This window comes from Cervus elaphus, unplaced genomic scaffold (genome assembly GCF_910594005.1).
Source record: "Cervus elaphus unplaced genomic scaffold, mCerEla1.1, whole genome shotgun sequence".
NCBI lineage: Eukaryota > Metazoa > Chordata > Mammalia > Artiodactyla > Cervidae > Cervus > Cervus elaphus.
The window spans coordinates 2397622-2420945 of NW_025316779.1; positions in this window are offsets into that span (position 1 = coordinate 2397622).

Genomic DNA, 23324 nt, shown 5'->3' on the forward strand with positions numbered 1-23324 from the left:
CCCCTCGCCGCGAGATGAGGCCCGATTCCCCTGCACTGCGTGCAGAGCAATTCCGTGTTGCACATCACACATGAAAGGAGCCTTGATTTCCTTGATGGCACTCCAGAGAAACCCCAAGAACACTGTTTCAAGGCTAGAGGGATCCTGAGGTCACTGTAGCAACACGAAAGAGCCCCGTGGACCAAGAATCCACACGAGATGAGAGGTTAGTCCCTGGCTTCGACTCCTGAGGAATACCACCTTACCACAAGCACCTCAAGAGGAGGCTTCTCTCAGCTCTAGGTATGTGAGAGGGATCCTGAGTTTGCGGCCTCAAGAGGAATGGACACCGCGATGCCCTGACTCGAAATAAGGCCGGATATCCCTGCAGTGACTTGAATGCAGGCTCGTCTTGCATCTCCCAAGAAGAAAGGATGTCTGAATCCCCTGTGGAGACCACAGAGAAAGACCTAGTTCCCCACCTCATTGCGACCGGAGGCCTCACATTCTTTGAAAACTCCAGAGGTACGCGGAGATCAGTGCCTCCAAAGGAGACGATGCCTGACTCCTCGTGAAACTTGATAGGAGTCCCAGGATTCTTGTGGCACGTGGAAAGGGACCCTTGGTCTCCCGCCTCAGCTGGAGAGGCGTTCCAATTGCCCTGCCAAGCCTCGAAGAGAATCCCGAGTTGTCCCTCGCAACTAGGCAGGAGTCCTGACGTGGCTGAACAAACACGTGGGTGGAAGGGCCATCCCCGTCGTAACTCGAGAATATACCCCAGGTTCCCGCCGCAACTCGAGAAAAACCATGAGACTTCCCCCTCGATGCGAGATGAGGCCCGATTCCCCTGTACTGCATGCAGAGCAATTCCGTCTTGCACATCACACATGAAAGGAGCCTTGATTTCCTTGATGGCACTCCAGAGAAACCCCAAGAACACTGTTTCAAGGATAGAGGGATCCTGAGGTAACTGTAGCAACACGAAAGAACTCTGTGGACCAAAAATCAACTCAAAAAGAGAGGTTAGTCCCTGGATTCGTCTCCAAAGGAATACCACCTTACCACAAGCACCTCAAGAGGAGGCTTCTCTCAGGTCTCGGTATGTGAGAGGGACCCTGAGTTTGCGGCCTCAAGTGGAATGGACACCGCGATGCCCTGACTCGAAATAAGGCCAGATATCCCTGCAGTGACTTCAATGCAGGCTCGTCTTGCATCTCCCAGGACGAAAGGATGTCTGAATCCCCTGTGGAAAGCACAGAGAAAGACTTAATTCCCCACCTCATCGCGACCGATAGCCTCACATCCTTTGAAAACTCCAGAGGTACGCGGAGATCAGTGCCTCCAAAGGAGACGATGCCTGACTCCTCGTGAAACTTGATAGGAGTCCCAGGATTCCTGTGGCACTTGGAAAGGGACACTTGGTCTCCCACCTCAGCTGGAGAGGCGTCCCAATTGCCCTGCCAAGCCTCGAGGAGAATCCAGAGTTGTCCCTCGCAACTAGGCAGGAGTCCTGACGTCGCTGAAGAAACACGTGGGTGGAAGGGCCATCCCCGTCGTAACTCGAGAATATACCCCAGGTTCCCGCCGCAACTCGAGAAAAACCATGAGACTTCCCCCTCGCCGCGAGATGAGGCCCGATTCCCCTGCACTGCGTGCAGAGCAATTCCGTGTTGCACATCACACATGAAAGGAGCCTTGATTTCCTTGATGGCACTCCAGAGAAACCCCAAGAACACTGCTTCAAGGCTAGAGGGATCCTGAGGTCACTGTAGCAACACGAAAGAGCTCCGTGGGCCAAAAATCAACTCGAGATGAGAGGTTAGTCCCTGGCTTCGACTCCAGAGGAATACCACCTTACCACAAGCACCTCAAGAGGAGGCTTCTCTCAGCTCTAGGTATGTGAGAGGGACCCTGAGTTTGCGGCCTCAAGTGGAATGGACACCGCGATGCCCTGACGCGAAATAAGGCTGGATATCCCTGCAGTGACTTGAAGGCAGGCTCGTCTTGCATCTCCCAAGATGAAAGGATGTCTGAATCCCCTGTGGAGACCACAGAGAAAGACCTAGTTCCCCACCTCATCGCGACAGGAGGCCTCACATCCTTTGAAAACTCCAGAGGTACGCGGAGATCAGTGCCTCCAAAGGAGACGACGCCTGACTCCTCGTGAAACTTGATAGGAGTCCCAGGATTCTTGTGGCACGTGGAAAGGGACCCTTGGTCTCCCGCCTCAGCTGGAGAGGCGTCCCAATTGCCTTGCCAAGCCTCGAGGAGAATCCCGAGTTGTGTCTCGCAACTAGGCAAGAGTCCTGACGTGGCTGAACAAACACGTGTGTGGAAGGGCCATCCCCGTCATAACTCGAGAATATACCCCAGGTTCCTGCCGCAACTCGAGCAAAACCATGAGACTTCCCCCTCGCCGCGAGATGAGGCCCGATTCCCCTGCACTGCGTGCAGAGCAATTCTGTGTTGCACATCACACATGAAAGGAGCCTTGATTTCCTTCATGGCACTCCAGAGAAACCCCAAGAACACTGTTTCAAGGCTAGAGGGATCCTGAGGTCACTGTAGCAACATGAAAGAGCTCTGTGGACCAAAAATCAACTCGAGATGAGAGGTTAGTCCCTGGCTTCGACTCCAGAGGAATACCACCTTACCACAAGCACCTCAAGAGGAGGCTTCTCTCAGCTCTAGGTATGTGAGAGGGACCCTGAGTTTGTGGCCTCAAGTGGAATGGACACCGTGATGCCCTGACTCGAAATAAGGCCGGATATCCCTGCAGTGACTGGAATGCATGCTCGTCTTGCATCTCCCAAGACGAAAGGGTGTCTGTATCCCCTGTGGAGACCACAGAGAAAGACCTAGTTCCCCACCTCATCGCGACAGGAGGCCTCAAATCCTTTGAAAACTCCAGAGGGATGCGGAGATCAGTGCCTCCAAAGGAGACGATGCCTGACTCCTCGTGAAACTTGATAGGAGACCCAGGATTCCTGTGGCACGTGGAAAGGGACACTTGGTCTCCCGACTCAGCTGGAGAGGCGTCCCAATTGCCCTGCCAAGCCTCGAGGAGAATCCCGAGTTGTCCCTCGCAGCTAGGCAGGAGTCCTGGTGTCGCTGAAGAAACACGTGGGTGGAACGGCCATCCCCGTCGTAACTCGAGAATATACCCCAGGTTCCCGCCGCAACTCGAGAAAAACCATGAGACTTCCCCCTCGCCGCGAGATGAGGCCCAATTCCCCTGCACTGCGTGCAGAGCAATTCCGTGTTGCACATCACACATGAAAGGAGCCTTGATTTCCTTGATGGCACTCCAGAGAAACCCCAAGAACACTGTTTCAAGGCTAGAGGGATCCTGAGGTCACTGTAGCAACACGAAAGAGCTCCGTGGACCAAGAATCAACACGAGATGAGAGGTTAGTCCCTGGCTTCGACTCCTGAGGAATACCACCTTACCACAAGCACCTCAAGAGGAGGCTTCTCTCAGCTGTAGGTATGTGAGAGGGATCCTGAGTTTGCGGCCTCAAGTGGAATGGACACCGCGATGCCCTGACTCGAAATAAGGCCGGATATCCCTGCAGTGACTTGAATGCAGGCTCGTCTTGCATCTCCCAAGATGAAAGGATGTCTGAATCCGCTGTGGAGACCACAGAGAAATACCTAGTTCCCCACCTCATCGCGACCGGAGGCCTCACATCCTTTGAAAACTCCAGAGGTACGCAGAGATCAGTGCCTCCAAAGGAGACAATGCCTGACTCCTCGTGAAACTTGATAGGAGTCCCAGGATTCTTGTGGCACGTGGAAAGGGTCGCTGGTCTCCCGCCTCAGCTGGAGAGGCGTTCCAAATGCCCTGCCAAGCCTCGAGGAGAATCCCGAGTTGTCCCTCGCAACTAGGCAGGAGTCCTGACGTGGCTGAACAAACACGTGGGTGGAAGGGCCATCCCCGTCGTAACTCGAGAATATACCCCAGGTTCCCGCCGCAACTCGAGAAAAACCATGAGACTTCCCCCTCGATGCAAGATGAGGCCCGATTCCCCTGTACTGTGTGCAGAGCAATTCCGTCTTGCACATCACACATGAAAGGAGCCTTTATTTCCTTGATGGCACTCCAGAGAAACCCCAAGAACACTATTTCAAGGATAGAGGGATCCTGAGGTCACTGTAGCAACACGAAAGAACTCTGTGGACCAAAAATCAACTCGAAAAGAGAGGTTAGTCCCTGGATTCGTCTCCAGAGGAATACCACCTTACCACAAGCACCTCAAGAGGAGGCTTCTCTCAGCTCTAGGTATGTGAGAGGGACCCTGAGTTTGCGGCCTCAAGTGGAATGGACACCGCGATGCCCTGACTCGAAATAAGGCCGGATATCCCTGCAGTGACTTCAATGCAGGCTCGTCTTGCATCTCCCAAGACGAAAGGATGTCTGAATCCCCTGTGGAAAGCACAGAGAAAGACTGAGTTCCCCATCTCATCACGACCGATAGCCTCACATCCTTTGAAAACTCCAGAGGTACGCGGAGATCAGTGCCTCCAAAGGAGACGACGCCTGACTTCTCGTGAAACTTGATAGGAGTCCCAGGTTTCCTGTGGCACTTGGAAAGGGACTCTTGGTCTCCCGCCTCAGCTGGAGAGGCGTCCCAATTGCCCTGCCAAGCCTCGAGGAGAATCCAGAGTTGTCCCTCGCAACTAGGCAGGAGTCCTGACGTCGCTGAAGAAACACGTGGGTGGAAGGGCCATCCCCGTCGTAACTCGAGAATATACCCCAGGTTCCCGCCGCAACTCGAGAAAAACCATGAGACTTCCCCCTCGCCGCGAGATGAGGCCCGATTCCCCTGCACTGCGTGCAGAGCAATTCCGTGTTGCACATCACACATGAAAGGAGCCTTGATTTCCTTGATGGCACTCCAGAGAAACCCCAAGAACACTGTTTCAAGACTAGAGGGATCCTGAGGTCACTGTAGCAACACGAAAGAGCTCCGTGGCCCAAAAATCAACTCGAGATGAGAGGTTAGTCCCTGGCTTCGACTCCAGAGGAATACCACCTTACCACAAGCACCTCAAGAGGAGGCTTCTCTCAGCTCTAGGTATGTGAGAGGGACCCTGAGTTTGCGGCCTCAAGTGGAGTGGACACCGCGATGCCCTGACGCGAAATAAGGCTGGATATCCCTTCAGTGACTTGAATGCAGGCTCGTCTTGCATCTCCCAAGATGAAAGGATGTCTGAATCCCCTGTGGAGACCACAGAGAAAGACCTAGTTCCCCACCTCATCGCGACCGGAGGCCTCACATCCTTTGAAAACTCCAGAGGTACGCGGAGATCAGTGCCTCCAAAGGAGACGATGCCTGACTCCTCGTGAAACTTGATAGGAGTCCCAGGATTCCTGTGGCACGTGGAAAGGGACCCTTGGTCTCCCGCCTCAGCTGGAGAGGCGTCCCAATTGCCTTGCCAAGCCTCGAGGAGAATCCTGAGTTGTGTCTCGCAACTAGGCAAGAGTCCTGACGTGGCTGAACAAACATGTGTGTGGAAGGGCCAGCCCCGTCGTAACTCGAGAATATACCCCAGGTTCCCGCCGCAACTCGAGAAAAACCATGAGACTTCCCCCTCGCCGCGAGATGAGGCCCGATTCCCCTGCACTGCGTGCAGAGCAATTCTATGTTGCACATCACACATGAAAGGAGCCTTGATTTCCTTCATGGCACTCCAGAGAAACCCCAAGAACACTGTTTCAAGGCTAGAGGGATCCTGAGGTCACTGTAGCAACACGAAAGAGCTCCGTGGACCAAACATCAACACGAGATGAGACGTTAGTCCCTGGCTTCGACTCCAGAGGAATACCACCTTACCACAAGCACCTCAAGAGGAGGCTTCTCTCAGCTCTAGGTATGTGAGAGGGACCCTGAGTTTGCGGCCTCAAGTGGAATGGACACCGCGATGCCCTGACTCGAAATAAGGCCGGATATCCCTGCAGTGACTGGAATGCAGGCTCGTCTTGAATCTCCCAAGACGAAAGGGTGTCTTAATCCCCTGTGGAGACCGCAGAGAAAGACCTAGTTCCCCACCTCATCGCGACAGGAGGCCTCAAATCCTTTGAAAACTCCAGAGGTACGCGGAGATCAGTGCCTCCAAAGGAGACGATGCCTGACTCCTCGTGAAACTTGATAGGAGACCCAGGATTCCTGTGGCACGTGGAAAGGGACCCTTGGTCTCCCGTCTCAGCTGGAGAGGCGTCCCAATTGCCCTGCAAAGCCTCGAGGAGAATCCCGAGTTGTCCCTCGCAACTAGGCAGGAGTCCTGACGTCGCTGAAGAAACACGTGTGTGGAAGGGCCATCCCCGTCGTAACTCGAGAATATACCCCAGGTTCCCGCCGCAACTCGAGAAAAACCATGAGACTTCCCCCTCGCCGCGAGATGAGGCCCGATTCCCCTGCACTGCGTGCAGAGCAATTCCGTGTTGCACATCACACATGAAAGGAGCCTTGATTTCCTTGATGGCACTCCAGAGAAACCCCAAGAACACTGTTTCAAGGCTAGAGGGATCCTGAGGTCACTGTAGCAACACGAAAGAGCCCCGTGGACCAAGAATCCACACGAGATGAGAGGTTAGTCCCTGGCTTCGACTCCTGAGGAATACCACCTTACCACAAGCACCTCAAGAGGAGGCTTCTCTCAGCTCTAGGTATGTGAGAGGGATCCTGAGTTTGCGGCCTCAAGAGGAATGGACACCGCGATGCCCTGACTCGAAATAAGGCCGGATATCCCTGCAGTGACTTGAATGCAGGCTCGTCTTGCATCTCCCAAGAAGAAAGGATGTCTGAATGCCCTGTGGAGACCACAGAGAAAGACCTAGTTCCCCACCTCATCGCGACCGGAGGCCTCACATCCTTTGAAAACTCCAGAGGTACGCGGAGATCAGTGCCTCCAAAGGAGACGATGCCTGACTCCTCGTGAAACTTGATAGGAGTCCCAGGATTCTTGTGGCACGTGGAAAGGGACCCTTGGTCTCCCGCCTCAGCTGGAGAGGCGTTCCAATTGCCCTGCCAAGCCTCGAAGAGAATCCCGAGTTGTCCCTCGCAACTAGGCAGGAGTCCTGACGTGGCTGAACAAACACGTGGGTGGAAGGGCCATCCCCGTCGTAACTCGAGAATATACCCCAGGTTCCCGCCGCAACTCGAGAAAAACCATGAGACTTCCCCCTCGATGCGAGATGAGGCCCGATTCCCCTGTACTGCATGCAGAGCAATTCCGTCTTGCACATCACACATGAAAGGAGCCTTGATTTCCTTGATGGCACTCCAGAGAAACCCCAAGAACACTGTTTCAAGGATAGAGGGATCCTGAGGTAACTGTAGCAACACGAAAGAACTCTGTGGACCAAAAATCAACTCAAAAAGAGAGGTTAGTCCCTGGATTCGTCTCCAGAGGAATACCACCTTACCACAAGCACCTCAAGAGGAGGCTTCTCTCAGGTCTCGGTATGTGAGAGGGACCCTGAGTTTGCGGCCTCAAGTGGAATGGACACCGCGATGCCCTGACTCGAAATAAGGCCGGATATCCCTGCAGTGACTTCAATGCAGGCTCGTCTTGCATCTCCCAGGACGAAAGGATGTCTGAATCCCCTGTGGAAAGCACAGAGAAAGACTTAATTCCCCACCTCATCGCGACCGATAGCCTCACATCCTTTGAAAACTCCAGAGGTACGCAGAGATCAGTGCCTCCAAAGGAGACGATGCCTGACTCCTCGTAAAACTTGATAGGAGTCCCAGGATTCTTGTGGCACTTGGAAAGGGACACTTGGTCTCCCACCTCAGCTGGAGAGGCGTCCCAATTGCCCTGCCAAGCCTCGAGGAGAATCCAGAGTTGTCCCTCGCAACTAGGCAGGAGTCCTGACGTCGCTGAAGAAACACGTGGGTGGAAGGGCCATCCCCGTCGTAACTCGAGAATATACCCCAGGTTCCCGCCGCAACTCGAGAAAAACCATGAGACTTCCCCCTCGCCGCGAGATGAGGCCGGATTCCCCTGCACTGCGTGCAGAGCAATTCCGTGTTGCACATCACACATGAAAGGAGCCTTGATTTCCTTGATGGCACTCCAGAGAAACCCCAAGAACACTGTTTCAAGGCTAGAGGGATCCTGAGGTCACTGTAGCAACACGAAAGAGCTCCGTGGGCCAAAAATCAACTCGAGATGAGAGGTTAGTCCCTGGCTTCGACTCCAGAGGAATACCACCTTACCACAAGCACCTCAAGAGGAGGCTTCTCTCAGCTCTAGGTATGTGAGAGGGACCCTGAGTTTGCGGCCTCAAGTGGAATGGACACCGCGATGCCCTGACGCGAAATAAGGCTGGCTATCCCTGCAGTGACTTGAATGCAGGCTCGTCTTGCATCTCCCAAGACGAAAGGATGTCTGAATCCCCTGTGGAGACCACAAAGAAAGACCTAGTTCCCCACCTCATCGCGACAGGAGGCCTCAAATCCTTTGAAAACTCCAGAGGTATGCGGAGATCAGTGCCTCCAAAGGAGACGATGCCTGACTCCTCGTGAAACTTGATAGGAGACCCAGGATTCCTGTGGCACGTGGAAAGGGACCCTTGGTCTCCCGTCTCAGCTGGAGAGGCGTCCCAATTGCCCTGCAAAGCCTCGAGGAGAATCCCGAGTTGTCCCTCGCAACTAGGCAGGAGTCCTGACGTCGCTGATGAAACACGTGTGTGGAAGGGCCATCCCCGTCGTAACTCGAGAATATACCCCAGGTTCCCGCCGCAACTCGAGAAAAACCATGAGACTTCCCCCTCGCCGTGAGATGAGGCCCGATTCCCCTGCACTGCGTGCAGAGCAATTCCGTGTTGCACATCACACATGAAAGGAGCCTTGATTTCCTTGATGGCACTCCAGAGAAACCCCAAGAACACTGTTTCAAGGCTAGAGGGATCCTGAGGTCACTGTAGCAACACGAAAGAGCTCCGTGGACCAAAAATCAACTCGAGATGAGAGGTTAGTCCCTGGCTTCGACTCCAGAGGAATACCACCTTACCACAAGCACCTCAAGAGGAGGCTTCTCTCAGCTCTAGGTATGTGAGAGGGACCCTGAGTTTGCGGCCTCAAGTGGAATGGACACCGCGATGCCCTGACGCGAAATAAGGCTGGATATCCCTGCAGTGACTTGAAGGCAGGCTCGTCTTGCATCTCCCAAGATGAAAGGATGTCTGAATCCCCTGTGGAGACCACAGAGAAAGACCTAGTTCCCCACCTCATCGCGACCGGAGGCCTCACATCCTTTGAAAACTCCTGAGGTACGCGGAGATCAGTGCCTCCAAAGGAGACGATGCCTGACTCCTCGTGAAACTTGATAAGAGTCCCAGGATTCCTGTGGCACGTGGAAAGGGACCCTTGGTCTCCCGCCTCAGCTGGAGAGGCGTCCCAATTGCCTTGCCAAGCCTCGAGGAGAATCCCGAGTTGTGTATCGCAACTAGGCAAGAGTCCTGACGTGGCTGAACAAACACGTGTGTGGAAGGGCCATCCCCGTCGTAACTCGAGAATATACCCCAGGTTCCCGCCGCAACTCGAGAAAAACCATGAGACTTCCCCCTCGCCGCGAGATGAGGCCCGATTCCCCTGCACTGCATGCAGAGCAATTCTGTGTTGCACATCACACATGAAAGGAGCCTTGATTTCCTTCATGGCACTCCAGAGAAACCCCAAGAACACTGTTTCAAGGCTAGAGGGATCCTGAGGTCACTGTATCAACATGAAAGAGCTCTGTGGACCAAAAATCAACTCGAGATGAGAGGTTAGTCCCTGGCTTCGACTCCAGAGGAATACCACCTTACCACAAGCACCTCTAGAGGAGGCTTCTCTCAGCTCTAGGTATGTGAGAGGGACCCTGAGTTTGTGGCCTCAAGTGGAATGGACACCGAGATGCCCTGACTCGAAATAAGGCCGGATATCCCTGCAGTGACTGGAATGCAGGCTCGTCTTGCATCTCCCAAGACGAAAGGGTGTCTGAATCCCCTGTGGAGACCACAGAGAAAGACCTAGTTCCCCACCTCATCGCGACAGGAGGCCTCAAATCCTTTGAAAACTCCAGAGGGATGCGGAGATCAGTGCCTCCAAAGGAGACGATGCCTGACTCCTCGTGAAACTTGATAGGAGACCCAGGATTCCTGTGGCACGTGGAAAGGGACCCTTGGTCTCCCGCCTCAGCTGGAGAGGCGTCCCAATTGCCTTGCCAAGCCTCGAGGAGAATCCCGAGTTGTGTCTCGCAACTAGGCAAGAGTCCTGACGAGGCTGAACAAACACGTGTGTGGAAGGGCCATCCCCGTCGTAACTCGAGAATATACCCCAGGTTCCCGCCGCAACTCGAGAAAAACCATGAGACTTCCCCCTCGCCGCGAGATGAGGCCCGATTCCCCTGCACTGCGTGCAGAGCAATTCTGTGTTGCATATCACACAAGAAAGGAGCCTTGATTCCCTTCATGGCACTCCAGAGAAAGCCCAAGAACACTGTTTCAAGGTTAGAGGGATCCTGAGGTCACTGTAGCAACACGAAAGAGCTCCGTGGAGCAAAAATCAACTCGAGATGAGAGGTTAGTCCCTGGCTTCGACTCCAGAGGAATACCACCTTACCACAAGCACCTCAAGAGGAGGCTTCTCTCAGCTCTAGGTATGTGAGAGGAACCCTGAATTTGTGGCCTCAAGTGGAATGGACACCGCGATGCCCTGACTCGAAATAAGGCCGGATATCCCTGCAGTGACTTGAATGCAGGCTCGTCTTGCATCTCCCAAGACGAAAGGGTGTCTGAATCCCCTGTTGAGACCACAGAGAAAGACCTAGTTCCCCACCTCATCGCGACAGGAGGCCTCAAATCCTGTGAAAACTCCAGAGGTATGCGGAGATCAGTGCCTCCAAAGGAGACGATGCCTGACTCCTCGTGAAACTTGATAGGAGACCCAGGATTCCTGTGGCACGTGGAAAGGGACCCTTGGTCTCCCGTCTCAGCTGGAGAGGCGTCCCAATTGCCCTACAAAGCCTCGAGGAGAATCCCGAGTTGTCCCTCGCAACTAGGCAGGAGACCTGACGTCGCTGAAGAAACACGTGGGTGGAAGGGCCATCCCCGTCGTAACTCGAGAATATACCCCAGGTTCCCGCCGCAACTCGAGACAAACCATGAGACTTCCCCCTCGCCGCGAGATGAGGCCCGATTCCCCTGCACTGCGTGCAGAGCAATTCCGTGTTGCACATCACACATGAAAGGAGCCTTGATTTCCTTGATGGCACTCCAGAGAAACCCCTAGAACACTGTTTCAAGGCTAGAGGGATCCTGAGGTCACTGTAGCAACACGAAAGAGCTCCGTGGACCAAGAATCAACACGAGATGAGAGGTTAGTTCCTGGCTTCGACTCCTGAGGAATACCACATTACCACAAGCACCTCAAGAGGAGGCTTCTCTCAGCTCTAGGTATGTGAGAGGGACCCTGAGTTTGCGGCCTCAAGTGGAATGGACACCGCGATACCCTGACTCGAAATAAGGCCGGATATCCCTGCAGTGACTGGAATGCAGGCTCGTCTTGCATCTCCCAGGACGAAAGGGTGTCTGAATCCCCTGTGGAGACCACAGAGAAAGACCTAGTTCCCCACCTCATCGCAACAGGCGGCCTCAAATCCTTTGAAAACTCCAGAGGTATGCGGAGATCAGTGCCTCCAAAGGAGACGATGCCTGACTCCTCGTGAAACTTGATAGGAGACCCAGGATTCCTGTGGCACGTGGAAAGGGACACTTGGTCTCCCGTCTCAGCTGGAGAGGCGTCCCAATTACCCTGCAAAGCCTCGAGGAGAATCCCCAGTTGTCCCTCGCAACTAGGCAGGAGTCCTGACATGGCTGAACACACACATGTGTGGAAGGGCCATCCCCGTCGTAACTCGAGAATATACCCCAGGTTCCCGCCGCAACTCGAGAAAAACCATGAGACTTCCCCCTCGCCGCGAGATGAGGCCCGATTCCCCTGCACTGCGTGCAGAGCAATTCCGTGTTGCACATCACACATGAAAGGAGCCTTAATTTCCTTCATGGCACTCCAGAGAAACCCCAAGAACACTCTTTCAAGGCTGGAGGGATCCTGAGGTCACTGTAGCAACACGAAAGAGCTCCGTGGACCAAGAATCAACACGAGATGAGAGGTTAGTCCCTGGCTTCGACTCCTGAGGAATACCACCTTACCACAAGCACCTCAAGAGGAGGCTTCTCTCAGCTCTAGGTATGTGAGAGGGACCCTGAATTTGTGGCCTCAAGTGGAATGGACACCGCGATGCCCTGACTCGAAATAAGGCCGGATATCCCTGCAGTGACTTGAATGCAGGCTCGTCTTGCATCTCCCAAGACGAAAGGGTGTCTGAATCCCCTGTGGAGACCACAGAGAAAGACCTAGTTCCCCACCTCATCGCGACAGGAGGCCTCAAATCCTTTGAAAACTCCAGAGGTATGCGGAGATCAGTGCCTCCAAATGAGACGATGCCTGACTCCTCGTGAAACTTGATAGGAGACCCAGGATTCCTGTGGCACGTGGAAAGGGACACTTGGTCTCCCGTCTCAGCTGGAGAGGCGTCCCAATTGCCCTACAAAGCCTCGAGGAGAATCCCGAGTTGTCCCTCGCAACTAGGCAGGAGACCTGACGTCGCTGAAGAAACACGTGGGTGGAAGGGCCATCCCCGTCGTAACTCGAGAATATACCCCAGGTTCCCGCCGCAACTCGAGAAAAACCATGAGACTTCCCCCTCGCCGCGAGATGAGGCCCGATTCCCCTGCACTGCGTGCAGAGCAATTCCGTGTTGCACATCACACATGAAAGGAGCCTTAATTTCCTTGATGGCACTCCAGAGAAACCCCAAGAACACTCTTTCAAGGCTAGAGGGATCCTGAGGTCACTGTAGCAACACGAAAGAGCTCCGTGGACCAAGAATCAACACGAGATGAGAGGTTAGTCCCTGGCTTCGACTCCTGAGGAATACCACCTTACCACAAGCACCTCAAGAGGAGGCTTCTCTCAGCTGTAGGTATGTGAGAGGGATCCTGAGTTTGCGGCCTCAAGTGGAATGGACACCGCGATGCCCTGACTCGAAATAAGGCCGGATATCCCTGCAGTGACTTGAATGCAGGCTCGTCTTGCATCTCCCAAGAAGAAAGGATGTCTGAATCCCCTGTGGAGACCACAGAGAAAGACCTAGTTCCCCACCTCATCGCGACCGGAGGCCTCACATCCTTTGAAAACTCCAGAGGTACGCGGAGATCAGTGCCTCCAAAGGAGACGATGCCTGACTCCTCGTGAAACTTGATAGGAGTCCCAGGATTCTTGTGGCACGTGGAAAGGGACGCTGGTCTCCCGCCTCAGCTGGAGAGGCGTTCCAATTGCCCTGCCAAGCCTCGAGGAGAATCCCGAGTTGTCCCTCGCAACTAGGCAGGAGTCCTGACGTGGCTGAACAAACACGTGGGTGGAAGGGCCATCCCCGTCGTAACTCGAGAATATACCCCAGGTTCCCGCCGCAACTCGAGAAAAACCATGAGACTTCCCCCTCGATGCGAGATGAGGCCCGATTCCCCTGTACTGTGTGCAGAGCAATTCCGTCTTGCACATCACACATGAAAGGAGCCTTTATTTCCTTGATGGCACTCCAGAGAAACCCCAATAACACTGTTTCAAGGATAGAGGGATCCTGAGGTCACTGTAGCAACACGAAAGAACTCTGTGGACCAAAAATCAACTCGAAAAGAGAGGTTAGTCCCTGGATTCGTCTCCAGAGGAATACCACCTTACCACAAGCACCTCAAGAGGAGGCTTCTCTCAGCTCTAGGTATGTGAGAGGGACCCTGAGTTTGCGGCCTCAAGTGGAATGGACACCGCGATGCCCTGACTCGAAATAAGGCCGGATATCCCTGCAGTGACTTCAATGCAGGCTCGTCTTGCATCTCCCAAGACGAAAGGATGTCTGAATCCCCTGTGGAAAGCACAGAGAAAGACTGAGTTCCCCACCTCATCACGACCGATAGCCTCACATCCTTTGAAAACTCCAGAGGTACGCGGAGATCAGTGCCTCCAAAGGAGACGACGCCTGACTTCTCGTGAAACTTGATAGGAGTCCCAGGTTTCCTGTGGCACTTGGAAAGGGACTCTTGGTCTCCCGCCTCAGCTGGAGAGGCGTCCCAATTGCCCTGCCAAGCCTCGAGGAGAATCCAGAGTTGTCCCTCGCAACTAGGCAGGAGTCCTGACGTCGCTGAAGAAACACGTGGGTGGAAGGGCCATCCCCGTCGTAACTCGAGAATATACCCCAGGTTCCCGCCGCAACTCGAGAAAAACCATGAGACTTCCCCCTCGCTGCGAGATGAGGCCCGATTCCCCTGCACTGCGTGCAGAGCAATTCCGTGTTGCACATCACACATGAAAGGAGCCTTGATTTCCTTGATGGCACTCCAGAGAAACCCCAAGAACACTGTTTCAAGGCTAGAGGGATCCTGAGGTCACTGTAGCAACACGAAAGAGCTCCGTGGCCCAAAAATCAACTCGAGATGAGAGGTTAGTCCCGGGCTTCGACTCCAGAGGAATACCACCTTACCACAAGCACCTCAAGAGGAGGCTTCTCTCAGCTCTAGGTATGTGAGAGGGACCCTGAGTTTGCGGCCTCAAGTGGAATGGACACCGCGATGCCCTGACGCGAAATAAGGCTGGATATCCCTGCAGTGACTTGAATGCAGGCTCGTCTTGCATCTCCCAAGATGAAAGGATGTCTGAATCCCCTGTGGAGACCACAGAGAAAGACCTAGTTCCCCACCTCATCGCGACCGGAGGCCTCACATCCTTTGAAAACTCCAGAGGTATGCGGAGATCAGTGCCTCCAAAGGAGACGATGCCGGACTCCTCGTGAAACTTGATAGGAGTCCCAGGATTCCTGTGGCACGTGGAAAGGGATCCTTGGTCTCCCACCTCAGCTGGAGAGGCGTCCCAATTGCCTTGCCAAGCCTCGAGGAGAATCCCGAGTTGTGTCTCGCAACTAGGCAAGAGTCCTGACGAGGCTGAACAAACACGTGTGTGGAAGGGCCATCCCCGTCGTAACTCGAGAACATACCCCAGGTTCCCGCCGCAACTCGAGAAAAACCATGAGACTTCCCCCTCGCCGTGAGATGAGGCCCGATTCCCCTGCACTGCGTGCAGAGCAATTCCGTGTTGCACATCACACATGAAAGGAGCCTTGATTTCCTTGATGGCACTCCAGAGAAACCCCAAGAACACTGTTTCAAGGCTAGAGGGATCCTGAGGTCACTGTAGCAACACGAAAGAGCTCCGTGGGCCAAAAATCAACTCGAGATGAGAGGTTAGTCCCTGGCTTCGACTCCAGAGGAATACCACCTTACCACAAGCACCTCAAGAGGAGGCTTCTCTCAGCTCTAGGTATGTGAGAGGGACCCTGAGTTTGCGGCCTCAAGTGGAATGGACACCGCGATGCCCTGACGCGAAATAAGGCTGGATATCCCTGCAGTGACTTGAATGCAGGCTCGTCTTGCATCTCCCAAGATGAAAGGGTGTCTGAGTCCCCTGTGGAGACCACAGAGAAAGACCTAGTTCCCCACCTCATCGCGACCGGAGGCCTCACATCTTTTGAAAACTCCAGAGGTACGCGGAGATCAGTGCCTCCAAAGGAGACGATGTCTGACTCCTCGTGTAACTTGATAGGAGACCCAGGATTCCTGTGGCACGTGGAAAGGGACACTTGGTCTCCCGTCTCAGCTGGAGAGGCGTCCCAGTTGCCCTACAAAGCCTCGAGGAGAATCCCGAGTTGTCCCTCGCAACTAGGCAGGAGACCTGACGTCGCTGAAGAAACACGTGGGTGGAAGGGCCATCCCCGTCGTAACTCGAGAATATACCCCAGGTTCCCGCCGCAACTCGAGAAAAACCATGAGACTTCCCCCTCGCCGCGAGATGAGGCCCGATTCCCCTGCACTGCGTTCAGAGCAATTCCGTGTGGCACATCACACATGAAAGGAGCCTTGATTTCCTTGATGGCACTCCAGAGAAACCCCTAGAACACTGTTTCAAGGCTAGAGGGATCCTGAGGTCACTGTAGCAACACGAAAGAGCTCCGTGGACCAAGAATCAACACGAGATGACAGGTTAGTCCCTGGCTTCGACTCCAGAGGAATACCACCTTACCACAAGCACCTCAAGAGGAGGCTTCTCTCAGCTGTAGGTATGTGAGAGGGATCCTGAGTTTGCGGCCTCAATTGGAATGGACACCGCGATGCCCTGACGCGAAATAAGGCTGGATATCCCTGCAGTGACTTGAATGCAGGATCGTCTTGCATCTCCCAAGATGAAAGGATGTCTGAATCCCCTGTGGAGACCACAGAGAAAGACCTAGTTCCCCACCTCATCGCGACCGGAGGCCTCACATCCTTTGAAAACTCCAGAGGTACGCGGAGATCAGTGCCTCCAAAGGAGACGATGCCTGACTCCTCGTGAAACTTGATAGGAGTCCCAGGATTCCTGTGGCACTTGGAAAGGGACACTTGGTCTCCCGCCTCAGCTGGAGAGGCGTCCCAATTGCCCTGCCAAGCCTCGAGGAGAATCCAGAGTTGTCCCTCGCAACTAGGCAGGAGTCCTGACGTCGCTGAAGAAACACGTGGGTGGAAGGGCCATCCCCGTCGTAACTCGAGAATATACCCCAGGTTCCCGCCGCAACTCGAGAAAAACCATGAGACTTCCCCCTCGATGCGAGATGAGGCCCGATTCCCCTGTACTGCATGCAGAGCAATTCCGTCTTGCACATCACACATGAAAGGAGCCTTGATTTCCTTGATGGCACTCCAGAGAAACCCAAAAACACTGTTTCAAGGATAGAGGGATCCTGAGGTCACTGTAGCAACACGAAAGAACTCTGTGGACCAAAAATCAACTCAAAAAGAGAGGTTAGTCCCTGGATTCGTCTCCAGAGGAATACCACCTTACCACAAGCACCTCAAGAGGAGGCTTCTCTCAGCTCCAGGTATGTGAGAGGGACCCTGAGTTTGCGGCCTCAAGTGGAATGGACACCGCGATGCCCTGACTCGAAATAAGGCCGGATATCCCTGCAGTGACTTGAATGCAGGCTCGTCTTGCGTCCTCCAGGACGAAAGGATGTCTGAATCCCCTGTGGAAAGCACAGAGAAAGACTTAGTTCCCCACCTCATCGCGACCGATAGCCTCACATCCTTTGAAAACTCCAGAGGTACGCGGAGATCAGTGCCTCCAAAGGAGACGATGCCTGACTCCTCGTGAAACTTGATAGGAGACCCAGGATTCCTGTGGCACGTGGAAAGGGACACTTGGTCTCCCGCCTCAGCTGGAGAGGCGTCCCAATTGCCTTGCCAAGCCTCGAGGAGAATCCAGAGTTGTGTCTAGCAACTAGGCAAGAGTCCTGACGTGGCTGAACAAACACGTGTGTGGAAGGGCCATCCCCGTCGTAACTCGAGAATATACCCCAGGTTCCCGCCGCAACTCGAGAAAAACCATGAGACTTCCCCCTCGCCGCGAGATGAGGCCCGATTCCCCTGCACTGCGTGCAGAGCAATTCTGTGTTGCACATCACACATGAAAGGAGCCTTGATTTCCTTCATGGCACTCCAGAGAAACCCCAAGAACACTGTTTCAAGGCTAGAGTGATCCTGAGGTCACTGTAGCAACACGAAAGAGCTCCGTGGACCAAAAATCAACTCGAGATGAGAGGTTAGTCCCTGGCTTCGACTCCAGAGGAATACCACCTTACCACAAGCACCTCAAGAGGAGGCTTCTCTCAGCTCTAGGTATGTGAGAGGGACCCTGAGTTTGCGGCCTCAAGTGGAATGGACACCGCGATGCCCTGACTCGAAATAAGGCCGGATATCCCTGCAGTGACTGTAATGCAGGCTCGTCTTGCATCTCCCAAGACGAAAGGGTGTCTGAATCCCCTGTGGAGACCACAGAGAAAGACCTAGTTCCCCACCTCATCGCGACAGGAGGCCTCAAATCCTTTGAAAACTCCAGAGGTATGCGGAGATGAGTGCCTCCAAAGGAGACGATGCCTGACTCCTCGTGAAACTTGATAGGAGACCCAGGATTCCTGTGGCACGTGGAAAGGGACCCTTGGTCTCCCGTCTCAGCTGGAGAGGCGTCCCAATTGCCCTGCAAAGCCTCGAGGAGAATCCCGAGTTGTCCCTCGCAACTAGGCAGGAGTCCTGACGTGGCTGAACAAACACGTGGGTGAAAGGGCCATCCCCGTCGTAACTCGAGAATATACCCCAGGTTCCCGCCGCAACTCGAGAAAAACCATGAGACTTCCCCCTCGCCGCGAGATGAGGCCCGATTCCCCTGCACTGCGTGCAGAGCAATTTCGTGTTGCACATCACACATGAAAGGAGCCTTGATTTCCTTGATGGCACTCCAGAGAAACCCCAAGAACACTGTTTCAAGGCTAGAGGGATCCTGAGGTCACTGTAGCAACACGAAAGAGCTCCGTGGACCAAGAATCAACACGAGATGAGAGGTTAGTCCCTGGCTTCAACTCCAGAGGAATACCACCTTACCACAAGCACCTCAAGAGGAGGCTTCTCTCAGCTCTAGGTATGTGAGAGGGACCCTGAGTTTGCGGCCTCAAGTGGAATGGACACCGCGATGCCCTGACTCGAAATAAGGCCGGATATCCCTGCAGTGACTTGAATGCAGGCTCGTCTTGCATCTCCCAAGAAGAAAGGATGTCTGAATCCCCTGTGGAGACCACAGAGAAACACCTAGTTCCACACCTCATCGCGACCAGAGGCCTCACATCCTTTGAAAACTCCAGAGGTACGCGGAGATCAGTGCCTCCAAAGGAGACAATGCCTGACTCCTCGTGAAACTTGATAGGAGGTCCAGGATTCTTGTGGCACGTGGAAAGGGACCCTTGGTCTCCCGCCTCAGCTGGAGAGGCGTCCCAATTGCCCTGCCAAGCCTCGAGGAGAGTCCAGAGTTGTCCCTCGCAACTAGGCAGGAGTCCTGACGTCGCTGAAGAAACACGTGGGTGGAAGGGCCATCCCCATCGTAACTCGAGAATATACCCCAGGTTCCCGCCACAACTCGAGAAAAACCATGAGACTTCCCCCTCGCCGCGAGATGAGGCCCGATTCCCCTGCACTGCGTGCAGAGCAATTCCGTGTTGCACATCACACATGAAAGGAGCCTTGATTTCCTTGATGGCACTCCAGAGAAACCCCAAGAACACTGTTTCAAGGCTAGAGGGATCCTGAGGTCACTGTAGCAACACGAAAGAGCTCCGTGGGCCAAAAATCAACTCGAGATGAGAGGTTAGTCCCTGGCTTCGACTCCAGAGGAATACCACCTTACCACAAGCACCTCAAGAGGAGGCTTCTCTCAGCTCTAGGTATGTGAGAGGGACCCTGAGTTTGCGGCCTCAAGTGGAATGGACACCGCGATGCCCTGACGCGAAATAAGGCTGGATATCCCTGCAGTGACTTGAATGCAGGCTCGTCTTGCATCTCCCAAGATGAAAGGGTGTCTGAGTCCCCTGTGGAGACCACAGAGAAAGACCTAGTTCCCCACCTCATCGCGACCGGAGGCCTCACATCCTTTGAAAACTCCAGAGGTACGCGGAGATCAGTGCCTCCAAAGGAGACGATGCCTGACTCCTCGTGAAACTTGATAGGAGTCCCAGGATTCCTGTGGCACTTGGAAAGGGACACTTGGTCTCCCGCCTCAGCTGGAGAGGCGTCCCAATTGCCCTGCCAAGCCTCGAGGAGAATCCAGAGTTGTCCCTCGCAACTAGGCAGGAGTCCTGACGTCGCTGAAGAAACACGTGGGTGGAAGGGCCATCCCCGTCGTAACTCGAGAATATACCCCAGGTTCCCGCCGCAACTCGAGAAAAACCATGAGACTTCCCCCTCGATGCGAGATGAGGCCCGATTCCCCTGTACTGCATGCAGAGCAATTCCGTCTTGCACATCACACATGAAAGGAGCCTTGATTTCCTTGATGGCACTCCAGAGAAACCCAAAAACACTGTTTCAAGGATAGAGGGATCCTGAGGTCACTGTAGCAACACGAAAGAACTCTGTGGACCAAAAATCAACTCAAAAAGAGAGGTTAGTCCCTGGATTCGTCTCCAGAGGAATACCACCTTACCACAAGCACCTCAAGAGGAGGCTTCTCTCAGCTCCAGGTATGTGAGAAGGACCCTGAGTTTGCGGCCTCAAGTGGAATGGACACCGCGATGCCCTGACTCGAAATAAGGCCGGATATCCCTGCAGTGACTTGAATGCAGGCTCGTCTTGCGTCCTCCAGGACGAAAGGATGTCTGAATCCCCTGTGGAAAGCACAGAGAAAGACTTAGTTCCCCACCTCATCACGACCGATAGCCTCACATCCTTTGAAAACTCCAGAGGTACGCGGAGATCAGTGCCTCCAAAGGAGACGATGCCTGACTCCTCGTGAAACTTGATAGGAGACCCAGGATTCCTGTGGCACGTGGAAAGGGACACTTGGTCTCCCGCCTCAGCTGGAGAGGCGTCCCAATTGCCTTGCCAAGCCTCGAGGAGAATCCAGAGTTGTGTCTAGCAACTAGGCAAGAGTCCTGACGTGGCTGAACAAACACGTGTGTGGAAGGGCCATCCCCGTCGTAACTCGAGAATATACCCCAGGTTCCCGCCGCAACTCGAGAAAAACCATGAGACTTCCCCCTCGCCGCGAGATGAGGCCCGATTCCCCTGCACTGCGTGCAGAGCAATTCTATGTTGCACATCACACATGAAAGGAGCCTTGATTTCCTTCATGGCACTCCAGAGAAACCCCAAGAACACTGTTTCAAGGCTAGAGGGATCCTGAGGTCACTGTAGCAACACGAAAGAGCTCCGTGGACCAAAAATCAACTCGAGATGAGAGGTTAGTCCCTGGCTTCGACTCCAGAGGAATACCACCTTACCACAAGCACCTCAAGAGGAGGCTTCTCTCAGCTCTAGGTATGTGAGAGGGACCCTGAGTTTGCGGCCTCAAGTGGAATGGACACCGCGATGCCCTGACTCGAAATAAGGCCGGATATCCCTGCAGTGACTGTAATGCAGGCTCGTCTTGCATCTCCCAAGACGAAAGGGTGTCTGAATCCCCTGTGGAGACCACAGAGAAAGACCTAGTTCCCCACCTCATCGCGACAGGAGGCCTCAAATCCTTTGAAAACTCCAGAGGTATGCGGAGATGAGTGCCTCCAAAGGAGACGATGCCTGACTCCTCGTGAAACTTGATAGGAGACCCAGGATTCCTGTGGCACGTGGAAAGGGACCCTTGGTCTCCCGTCTCAGCTGGAGAGGCGTCCCAATTGCCCTGCAAAGCCTCGAGGAGAATCCCGAGTTGTCCCTCGCAACTAGGCAGGAGTCCTGACGTGGCTGAACAAACACGTGGGTGGAAGGGCCATCCCCGTCGTAACTCGAGAATATACCCCAGGTTCCCGCCGCAACTCGAGAAAAACCATGAGACTTCCCCCTCGCCGCGAGATGAGGCCCGATTCCCCTGCACTGCGTGCAGAGCAATTTCGTGTTGCACATCACACATGAAAGGAGCCTTGATTTCCTTGATGGCACTCCAGAGAAACCCCAAGAACACTGTTTCAAGGCTAGAGGGATCCTGAGGTCACTGTAGCAACACGAAAGAGCTCCGTGGACCAAGAATCAACACGAGATGAGAGGTTAGTCCCTGGCTTCGACTCCAGAGGAATACCACCTTACCACAAGCACCTCAAGAGGAGGCTTCTCTCAGCTCTAGGTATGTGAGAGGGACCCTGAGTTTGCGGCCTCAAGTGGAATGGACACCGCGATGCCCTGACTCGAAATAAGGCCGGATATCCCTGCAGTGACTTGAATGCAGGCTCGTCTTGCATCTCCCAAGAAGAAAGGATGTCTGAATCCCCTGTGGAGACCACAGAGAAACACCTAGTTCCACACCTCATCGCGACCAGAGGCCTCACATCCTTTGAAAACTCCAGAGGTACGCGGAGATCAGTGCCTCCAAAGGAGACAATGCCTGACTCCTCGTGAAACTTGATAGGAGTCCCAGGATTCTTGTGGCACGTGGAAAGGGACCCTTGGTCTCCCGCCTCAGCTGGAGAGGCGTCCCAATTGCCCTGCCAAGCCTCGAGGAGAGTCCAGAGTTGTCCCTCGCAACTAGGCAGGAGTCCTGACGTCGCTGAAGAAACACGTGGGTGGAAGGGCCATCCCCATCGTAACTCGAGAATATACCCCAGGTTCCCGCCGCAACTCGAGAAAAACCATGAGACTTCCCCCTCGCCGCGAGATGAGGCCCGATTCCCCTGCACTGCGTGCAGAGCAATTCCGTGTTGCACATCACACATGAAAGGAGCCTTGATTTCCTTGATGGCACTCCAGAGAAACCCCAAGAACACTGTTTCAACGCTAGAGGGATCCTGAGGTCACTGTAGCAACACGAAAGAGCTCCGTGGCCAAAAATCAACTCGAGATGAGAGGTTAGTCCCTGGCTTCGACTCCAGAGGAATACCACCTTACCACAAGCACCTCAAGAGGAGGCTTCTCTCAGCTCTAGGTATGTGAGAGGGACCCTGAGTTTGCGGCCTCAAGTGGAATGGACACCGCGATGCCCTGACGCGAAATAAGGCTGGATATCCCTGCAGTGACTTGAATGCAGGCTCGTCTTGCATCTCCCAAGATGAAAGGGTGTCTGAGTCCCCTGTGGAGACCACAGAGAAAGACCTAGTTCCCCACCTCATCGCGACCGGAGGCCTCACATCCTTTGAAAACTCCAGAGGTACGCGGAGATCAGTGCCTCCAAAGGAGACGATGCCTGACTCCTCGTGAAACTTGATAGGAGTGCCAGGATTCCTGTGGCACGTGGAAAGGTACCCTTGGTCTCCCGCCTCAGCTGGAGAGGCGTCCCAATTGCCCTGCCAAGCCTCGAGGAGAATCCCGAGTTGTGTCTCGCAACTAGGCAAGAGTCCTGACGTGGCTGAACAAACACGTGTGTGGAAGGGCCATCCCCGTCGTAACTCGAGAATATACCCCAGGTTCCCGCCGCAACTCGAGAAAAACCATGAGACTTCCCCCTCACCGCGAGATGAGGCCCGATTCCCCTGCACTGCGTGCAGAGCAATTCTGTGTTGCACATCACACATGAAAGGAGCCTTGATTTCCTTGATGGCACTCCAGAGAAACCCCAAGAACACTGTTTCAAGGCTAGAGGGATCCTGAGGTCACTGTAGCAACACGAAAGAGCTCCGTGGACCAAGAATCAACACGAGATGAGAGGTTAGTCCCTGGCTTCGACTCCTGAGGAATACCACCTTAC